The sequence below is a fragment of the Scylla paramamosain genome, chromosome 11, assembly GCF_035594125.1.
Source record: "Scylla paramamosain isolate STU-SP2022 chromosome 11, ASM3559412v1, whole genome shotgun sequence".
Classification (NCBI taxonomy): Eukaryota; Metazoa; Arthropoda; class Malacostraca; order Decapoda; family Portunidae; genus Scylla; species Scylla paramamosain.
Genome location: NC_087161.1, coordinates 21465831 through 21473522, shown reverse-complemented (window position 1 = coordinate 21473522; position 7692 = coordinate 21465831). Strand labels below are relative to the sequence as shown.

Below are 7692 nucleotides of genomic sequence, written 5' to 3'. Positions count from 1 at the left end.
TTTTTTTTTTCTGATGCATCAAACAATTTTAGATAGACTCTGTAATTAATTTTTCATTGTCGAGTCATTTGGGAGCTTTAAAAGATTAGATAAATTTACGGATAGGGAAAATAGATGGGTATAAATATGTATGTATTTTGCATGGATTGCCACGTGTGTACCTATTGGTTTGTTGTACCTTCCTTATGCTGTCATGCAATGTTCTTAAATGAGTGATGAAAACACTCCCAACATTTACAAAAGGGAATATTTCTATTGGACAAAGAATTATATTGCATGTTAGTGCTTTCGGTAACATAAACTATGTTCTTTTGTGGAATAAATTAACTAACAAAATATTAGGGCGAGGAAAATTTATTTGTTTATCTTTTACTTTCCGGCGTTTTATTACCCTATAAATATATTAGATAACCGTGCTTTCTGATAATGTAAATTATGTTTTTTTTTTTTTTGTTCTTTTTGTTAACAGATTGCACAACTTATTATCAGCTGAGGAACAGTAATTCCCCTTCTTTGTAGCATTTTACCCGTGTATTGTTATCTTGGGAATGTACTGGATGTACTTGCTTGTTTCTGTAACAGTAAAGTACATTTTTTTTTTTCAGGGGGAACTAATAATAAGTACTGTATGTATTAGCAGCGACAAAAAATTCGTCTGATTTTCGTTTATGCTTTGCTGCGTGTCACTGCGCTATAACTTTATATCTAATATATTTGCTTTTATTTAGGTAAACTGCATTCTTTTTGTCAAAAATGAACGAATAAACTTAACTACTGGCAGCAACGAAAATCTATCTTTTTTTTTCTGTTTTTTGGCTCGCTGTTATCCTATAAACATGCTTGTATGAAATTCACTTGCCATCTTTTTACGTAAAATATATTCCTTCATCATTAGATAACCTATCTGGTATTAGCGTTGAGAAAAATTCATCTCTCTCTCTTTTATGTTTCCGCGCGTGTTGTTTTCCTATAAATACACTGTAGAAAATCAGACCAAGACAAAAGGTTGCGTTTCAAGAGGCAAGTCCCGCTCGGCTCGGATGGAGGAAACAGGAAAGTAAGTGGAGAGAGCTCGTGTCCGGAGGGAGACGCGCACGAGGGGGAGAAACAAAACAGATTTTCTTCTTTTTCAAGTCCCATCCCCGACAGGTGTCCAGTCACACACTGCCCAGGTGCTGCCTTGTCCTGCTCCTCCTTCTTCCCATGTTGCTGTTGTGGTACGGGTCCTCCGAACACACACACACACACACACACACACACACACACACACACACACACACACACACACACACACACACGTACACACACACACGTACACACACAGACGAACTTAATCATTATATCCTTCTAAACTGTAAATCTAGGTCTTTTAAGTAACTTTAGCTTACCTTAATGTGTACTGCCTCTTGATGGATGAACATCATATTATTATTATTATTATTATTATTATTATTATTATTATTATTATTATTATTATTATTATTATTATTATTATTATTACTATTGTTGTTGTTGTTGTTGTTGTTGTTGTTGTTGTTGTTGTTGTTGTCGTTCTCGTTGTCGTTGCTGTCGTCGTCATCGTCGTCGTCATATCATCATCATCATAATTATTACTACTCACAAAGACTGATAGATATGATGATAGATATATAGATAGATAAATAGATACAAAGAGAGGCAGATAGATTGATAGATGAAAATAAATATATTGATCACAGGATCTCAGAATAACTATACTACACAATACAGTGAAAATAAGGAGATCCAACCAGATGATAAAAACAGACGGAACAAAAATATAAGATAGAAAGACGACAACAAACACGCAAGACGCATAAAACATCAGGCGAACCATCGTAACATTAGTCTTTCCTCTGTCTCAGCTTTCCAGAACACAGTGATGCACAAAAATAGACGCAGCGATCAGAAAGACGAGAAAACAGATCGTGGTGAGTCATCAGCACCAATCCATGACGACAAGACACCGCAAAACGAGGCACATTGTCCACGCCAGTCACCAGGTGTGTCACTACAAGGGGACACACTCAGGTACTAGTGAGGCTGTTCTGAATTTTCTTTCTTCCAAGAATTTTCAACATGCCGCACGTTATTATTATTATTGTTATTATTATTATTATTATTATTATTATTATTATTATTATTATTATTATTATTATTATTATTATCTTTTCGCCTGAGAATGATAGCTGAAAGTTTTTTTTTTCTATTTAATTGATTTTGTGTTTTTCCCCTTAGTATTTTTTTAACCTAGTGTTTTACGTTTTTTTTTTTTTTTCGTTCATTTTGAATTCGAGTATTGTGTTTGAAGTTCATAATATTTTTTTTTATAATTTAGTTTATTTTAGGCCTTAAAATAAAAGAAAATTCAAAATAAAAATTCCATCATTATTCTTGTAGGTATGTCATCTCTCTCTCTCTCTCTCTCTCTCTCTCTCTCTCTCTCTCTCTCTCTCTCTCTCTCTCTCTCTCTCTCCATCGTTTTCTGTAGTATTTTTAGGTATCATATTCCTTATAACTTGCCTATAAAAAACACTTTTGCATTATCATCGTTGTAATCCGCCATTTCAAGCAGCTTCAATTTCACTGCATGACGCGGGATGAACAGAGCGACTCGTGCCAGTAAACGCCGCCGATCAGAGACTCCGTATAGTATTCACAAGGATTGTGAATCGTCGAAACAGTGAGCATTGGTAACATTTGGTTTATTGTTGTATTCATTCTGACACCTGATACAATTCCTGTTTTGATCCTTAAATATTTCAGCAGTCTTAAAAATACAGTCTGACTCTGCAAGTGGAAAAGCGACATCATCGGGGTCACATGTATATTTAATCTAGACTATATTATGAAAAAGAATTCTCTCTCTCTCTCTCTCTCTCTCTCTCTCTCTCTCTCTCTCTCTCTCTCTCTCTCTCTCTCTCTCTCTCTCTCTCTCTCTCTCTCTCTCAAGCATCTCACTGAATCATTAAATTCTCCGAAATTCCCCACAAACAACCACTCCTGTACCTATCTATTCCGTCCCTCCCTCTCCCTTCCTCTCCCAGCTTCCATCATCCTCTCCTCTCCTTGCCCCTGTGAAATGCATCATCACCCTCAAACCCTCCTCCTACTCTTCCCTCTCCTGCCCTACCTCCTCCTCCTCTTACACCCAGCACCACCACTAGATTCTTCTTCTTCTTCGGTGGTAATACCAGTCCGACAGGAACCCTCGAAGCGCCCACAACCTCCATCCTTCTCCAATACGTAACTACCGGATTCGCCTCCTTCCCGCCCCTCATACCATTCTTGCAGGAAACTCCTTTGTCACCGTGGTCGTTGGTACACAAAGGAGGCAGGTAGAGGATGGGGCTGGCGTGCGGGCGAGGAGGTGTTAGCGTGACTCGGAGCAGTTGTGAACCAGGAGGGGCTGGGCTGGGCTGGGCTGGGCAGGGCTGGGCTTGGCTGGGCTTGTCTGGGTTAGGTTCGGTTGGGTTTGTGTTGTGTTTGGGGTTAAGTGTTGGGGAGGGAGTGAAGGAAGAGAGGTGTTAGTTTGGGTTCTATGTTGCATGGGGGTTGGAGTTTCATTGTGTGTGTGTGTGTGTGTGTGTGTGTTGTTCTGCGGTTCGTGTTCCGTTCTATTTACATTTCTCTCTCTCTCTCTCTCTCTCTCTCTCTCTCTCTCTCTCTCTCTCTCTCTCTCTCTCTCTCTCTCTCTCTCTCTCTCTCTCTCTCTTTCACTATTTATACAAATCTACATCATATGTGTTTACAGAGTTGCAGTACATATGCTTTACATATTTAAAACAGCAGATTAGGCTAAAGAAGTCCCTGTTAATGCCTTTTATTTGAAAGCCTCTCTCTCTCTGTCTATGGCAACTCTCTCTCTCTCTCTCTCTCTCTCTCTCTCTCTCTCTCTCTCTCTCTCTCTCTCTCTCTCTCTCTCTCTCTCTCTCTCTCTCTCTCTCTCTCTCTCTCTCTCTCTCTCTCTCTCTCTCTCTCTCACCTCAGTGCTCTACAACAATACCTCCCTCCTACTCCACGTTACCTCTTCCTCTTTGTTCTCACCTTACCCTCCCCTCTTCCACGCCCCCTTGTGTTTCTCTCTCTCTCTCTCTCTCTCTCTCTCTCTCTCTCTCTCTCTCTCTCTCTCTCTCTCTCTCTCTCTCTCTCTCCTTCGTTGTTCCCTTGTGCACTTAAAAATTCCACCTTTAAAGAGATGAAGTGTTGTAACAAAGAGTGAAGCGGATATTTATAAGCGCTAATTAGGTATTTGGCGACTAAGAACTGTGTGAAGGTGAGTGATGGAGTGTGTGTGTGTGTGTGTGTGTGTGTGTGTGTGTGTGTGTGTGTGTGTGTGTGTGTGTGTGATGAATTGGTGTACTTAAGGTTATTGATCTTCGTCCTCTTACTACTCTAAAAGCTTTTCGCGGTAAATAAGTAAATTGTTCCACGTAACTTGGCAGCGCAGGTCGTGTTTGATCGGTGAATGTATTGTTTTGCCTTTTTTACTCATGTATTTTTCTTATTTATTTGTTTTCCTTGTTCGTACTTCAAAAGATGCCTATTTAGTTTTTTTTTATAGATCACTTTTCTATATAGCAGCTGGTGTCAGTCGTTCTGCTTCTTTCTGTCTGTGTCTATGTGTTTTTCTTTGTTTGTCTTGTTGTTTGTCCATCTAGCTGTCTGTCTGCCTGTCTGTCGTCTCTCTCTCTCTCTCTCTCTCTCTCTCTCTCTCTCTCTCTCTCTCTCTCTCTCTCTCTCTCTCTCTCTCTCTCTCTCTCTCTCTCTCTCTCTCTCTCTCTCTCTCTCTCTCTTTACTCCAACCCGCAACCCCTCCCTCCCTCTCTTTCACCAATAAACCACAACCTCACTCACATATTCCCATTCAATATCAGAAGAAAAAAACATACATCATAGAATAATCAGGAATTAACATTAATCCTCGAAAACCAAATAGCTGTAAATAAATAAAGGGGAATTACATGCACTTACTTTTCCCTTGACTTTTGTGACTCGTAATCCTTTCCCATTGCTTCCTTCACGTGTAATAAGAAGTGTAACGTCCTGAGAATGTGAATATGCCTCCGGGACAAGTATTCACTCAGACAGCTTAAGAAAGTTTCACGAGACTTGGGTAGGAGTCTTGGGGAGGTTACAGAGGGAAGAAGGGAGGATTAGAAGATACAGGGGAGGATTCTAAGGGTAGCGAAATTATTCAGGGAGCCAAAAAGATTAAGGTATTTAGGAAACGTGCCCACATTGCTTAGTAAACTTTCTAGAAGCTTGAGAAGAATGCTGGGTAGGTTACAGAGGGAAGAAGGAGGGAATTTGAAGGTGCAGATGAAGATTCTAAGGGTAAGTAAAGATTTTAGAGGACAAAGAAAGATGCAGGTATTTTGGGAACGTACGAGTACTCTGCTTAATAATCTTTCTACGTGCTTGGGAAGGAATGATCGGGAGGTTAAAGACGGAAGAGGGAGCGGATTGGAGGATGTAGTGTAGGTGTAAGGTATAACAAAGGTTTGAGAGACAAAGAAGAAGTAGATTTTAAGCAACATATCAAAGGGAGGGGAGGGGATGTAAGAGTATAAGTTAAGATTCTAAAGGTCGAGTAAGGGAATGAGAGATGAAGAAAGGGATTATAAAAGAAAGGAGAACGGAAGTGGAAAGATAAGGTGATGGGAAAGAAAGTAAATATAAGGAAAGATGATGATGAAGGGAAATGAAAGAAGAATTAAGAGAGTTGGAAGAGACAGGAAGAGATAATTTGTGAAAGAAAAATGATGAAGTGATGAGGGAAGGTAAAAGGAGAACGAAGGGAGCTGGTAGGGAGGGGAAGGGAAGCAAGAGGAGGAAGAAAAGGTGGTGGCAGAATGAGGGGAGAGATGAGAGAGGGAGGGAGGGAGGGAAGGAGTTTGTAAGCAAAGGAGAGGAAGGGAAGGAATTCTAACAGACAAGACGGAAATAATTAGGTTAACAAGGAAGGTGTGAGTGAGGTGTTGTTGTTGTCAGGTGTGTGTGTGTGTGTGTGTGTGTGTGTGTGTGTGTGTGTGTGTGTGTGTGTGTGTGTGTGTGTGTGCTGACGTCTTTCTCTTCCAAGTTTTTTCTCATCCTTCTTCTGTTCTTCCTTCTCTTTTTCATGGATTTATTCGTGTTCATGTCGTTGTTGTTGTTGTTGTTGTTGTTGTTGTTGTTGTTGTTGTTGTTGTTGTTGTTGTTGGTAGTGGTGGTGATGGTCTTCTTCTTCTTCTTCTTCTTCTTCTTCTTCTTCTTCTTCTTCTTCTTCTTCTTCTTCTTCTTCTTCTTCTTCTTCTTCTTCTTCTTCTTCTTCTTCTTCTTCTTCTTCTTCTTCTTCTTCTTCTTCTTCTTCTTCTTCTTCTTCTTCTTCTTCTTCTTCTTCTTCTTCTTCTTCTTCTTCTTCTTCTTCTTCTTCTTCTTCTTCTTCTTCTTCTTCTTCTTCTTCTTCTTCTTCTTCTTCTTCTTCTTCTTCTTCTTCTTCTTCTTCTTCTTCTTCTTCTTCTTCTTCTTCTTCTTCTTCTTCTTCTTCTTCTTCTTCTTCTTCTTCTTCTTCTTCTTCTTCTTCTTCTTCTTCTTCTTCTTCTTCTTCTTCTTCTTCTTCTTCTTCTTCTTCTTCTTCTTCTTCTTCTTCTTCTTCTTCTTCTTCTTCTTCTTCTTCTTCTTCTTCTTCTTCTTCTTCTTCTTCTTCTTCTTCTTCTTCTTCTTCTTCTTCTTCTTCTTCTTCTTCTTCTTCTTCTTCTTCTTCTTCTTCTTCTTCTTCTTCTTCTTCTTCTTCTTCTTCTTCTTCTTCTTCTTCTTCTTCTTCTTCTTCTTCTTCTTCTTCTTCTTCTTCTTCTTCTTCTTCTTCTTCTTCTTCTTCTTCTTCTTCTTCTTCTTCTTCTTCTTCTTCTTCTTCTTCTTCTTCTTCTTCTTCTTCTTCTTCTTCTTCTTCTTCTTCTTCTTCTTCTTCTTCTTCTTCTTCTTCTTCTTCTTCTTCTTCTTCTTCTTCTTCTTCTTCTTCTTCTTCTTCTTCTTCTTCTTCTTCTTCTTCTTCTTCTTCTTCTTCTTCTTCTTCTTCTTCTTCTTCTTCTTCTTCTTCTTCTTCTTCTTCTTCTTCTTCTTCTTCTTCTTCTTCTTCTTCTTCTTCTTCTTCTTCTTCTTCTTCTTCTTCTTCTTCTTCTTCTTCTTCTTCTTCTTCTTCTTCTTCTTCTTGAAGCTTCTTGAAGCTTCTTCTTCTTCTTCTTCTTCTTCTTCTTCTTCTTCTTCTTCTTCTTCTTCTTCTTCTTTGTATTTTCAGTCCCACCATGTTTCACCTCCCACCTTCCAACTATCTCTCTCTCTCTCTCTCTCTCTCTCTCTCTCTCTCTCTCTCTCTCTCTCTCTCTCTCTCTCTCTCTCTCTCTCTCTCTCTCTCTCTCTCTCTCTGTGTCTCACACACAGAACAGAGGAATCATAAGTAAAGAAAGGAAAGGAAGGATTATACTTATACATGTAAAATGAAGAAAAGAAAGGACGATAATGAAACAAGGAAAGAAATGAAAGAAATACACGCACATATGATAAAGCAAAGTATTATTATAAGCTATTGGTGACACCCTCCTTCTCCTCCTCCTCCTCCTCCTCCTCCTCCTCCTCCTCCTCCTCCTCCTCCTCCTCCTTCTCCTCTTCCGCCTCTTAGTGGGTGGAAAACTGTGT

General features: G+C 39.3%; 1 long non-coding RNA gene across 1 annotated transcript in view; it reads left to right on the top strand.

The window, feature by feature from the left end:
• LOC135104697 (uncharacterized) overlaps nucleotides 1–2703 on the top strand; it is a 98448-nt gene extending 95745 nt beyond the window's left edge. The window contains exons 3-4 of the long non-coding RNA XR_010270491.1: nucleotides 1884–2049; nucleotides 2627–2703. This is a non-coding gene — a long non-coding RNA (uncharacterized LOC135104697). The remainder of the gene's footprint in view (nucleotides 1–1883; nucleotides 2050–2626) is intronic.
• The last annotated feature ends 4989 nt before the right edge of the window (nucleotides 2704–7692 follow it).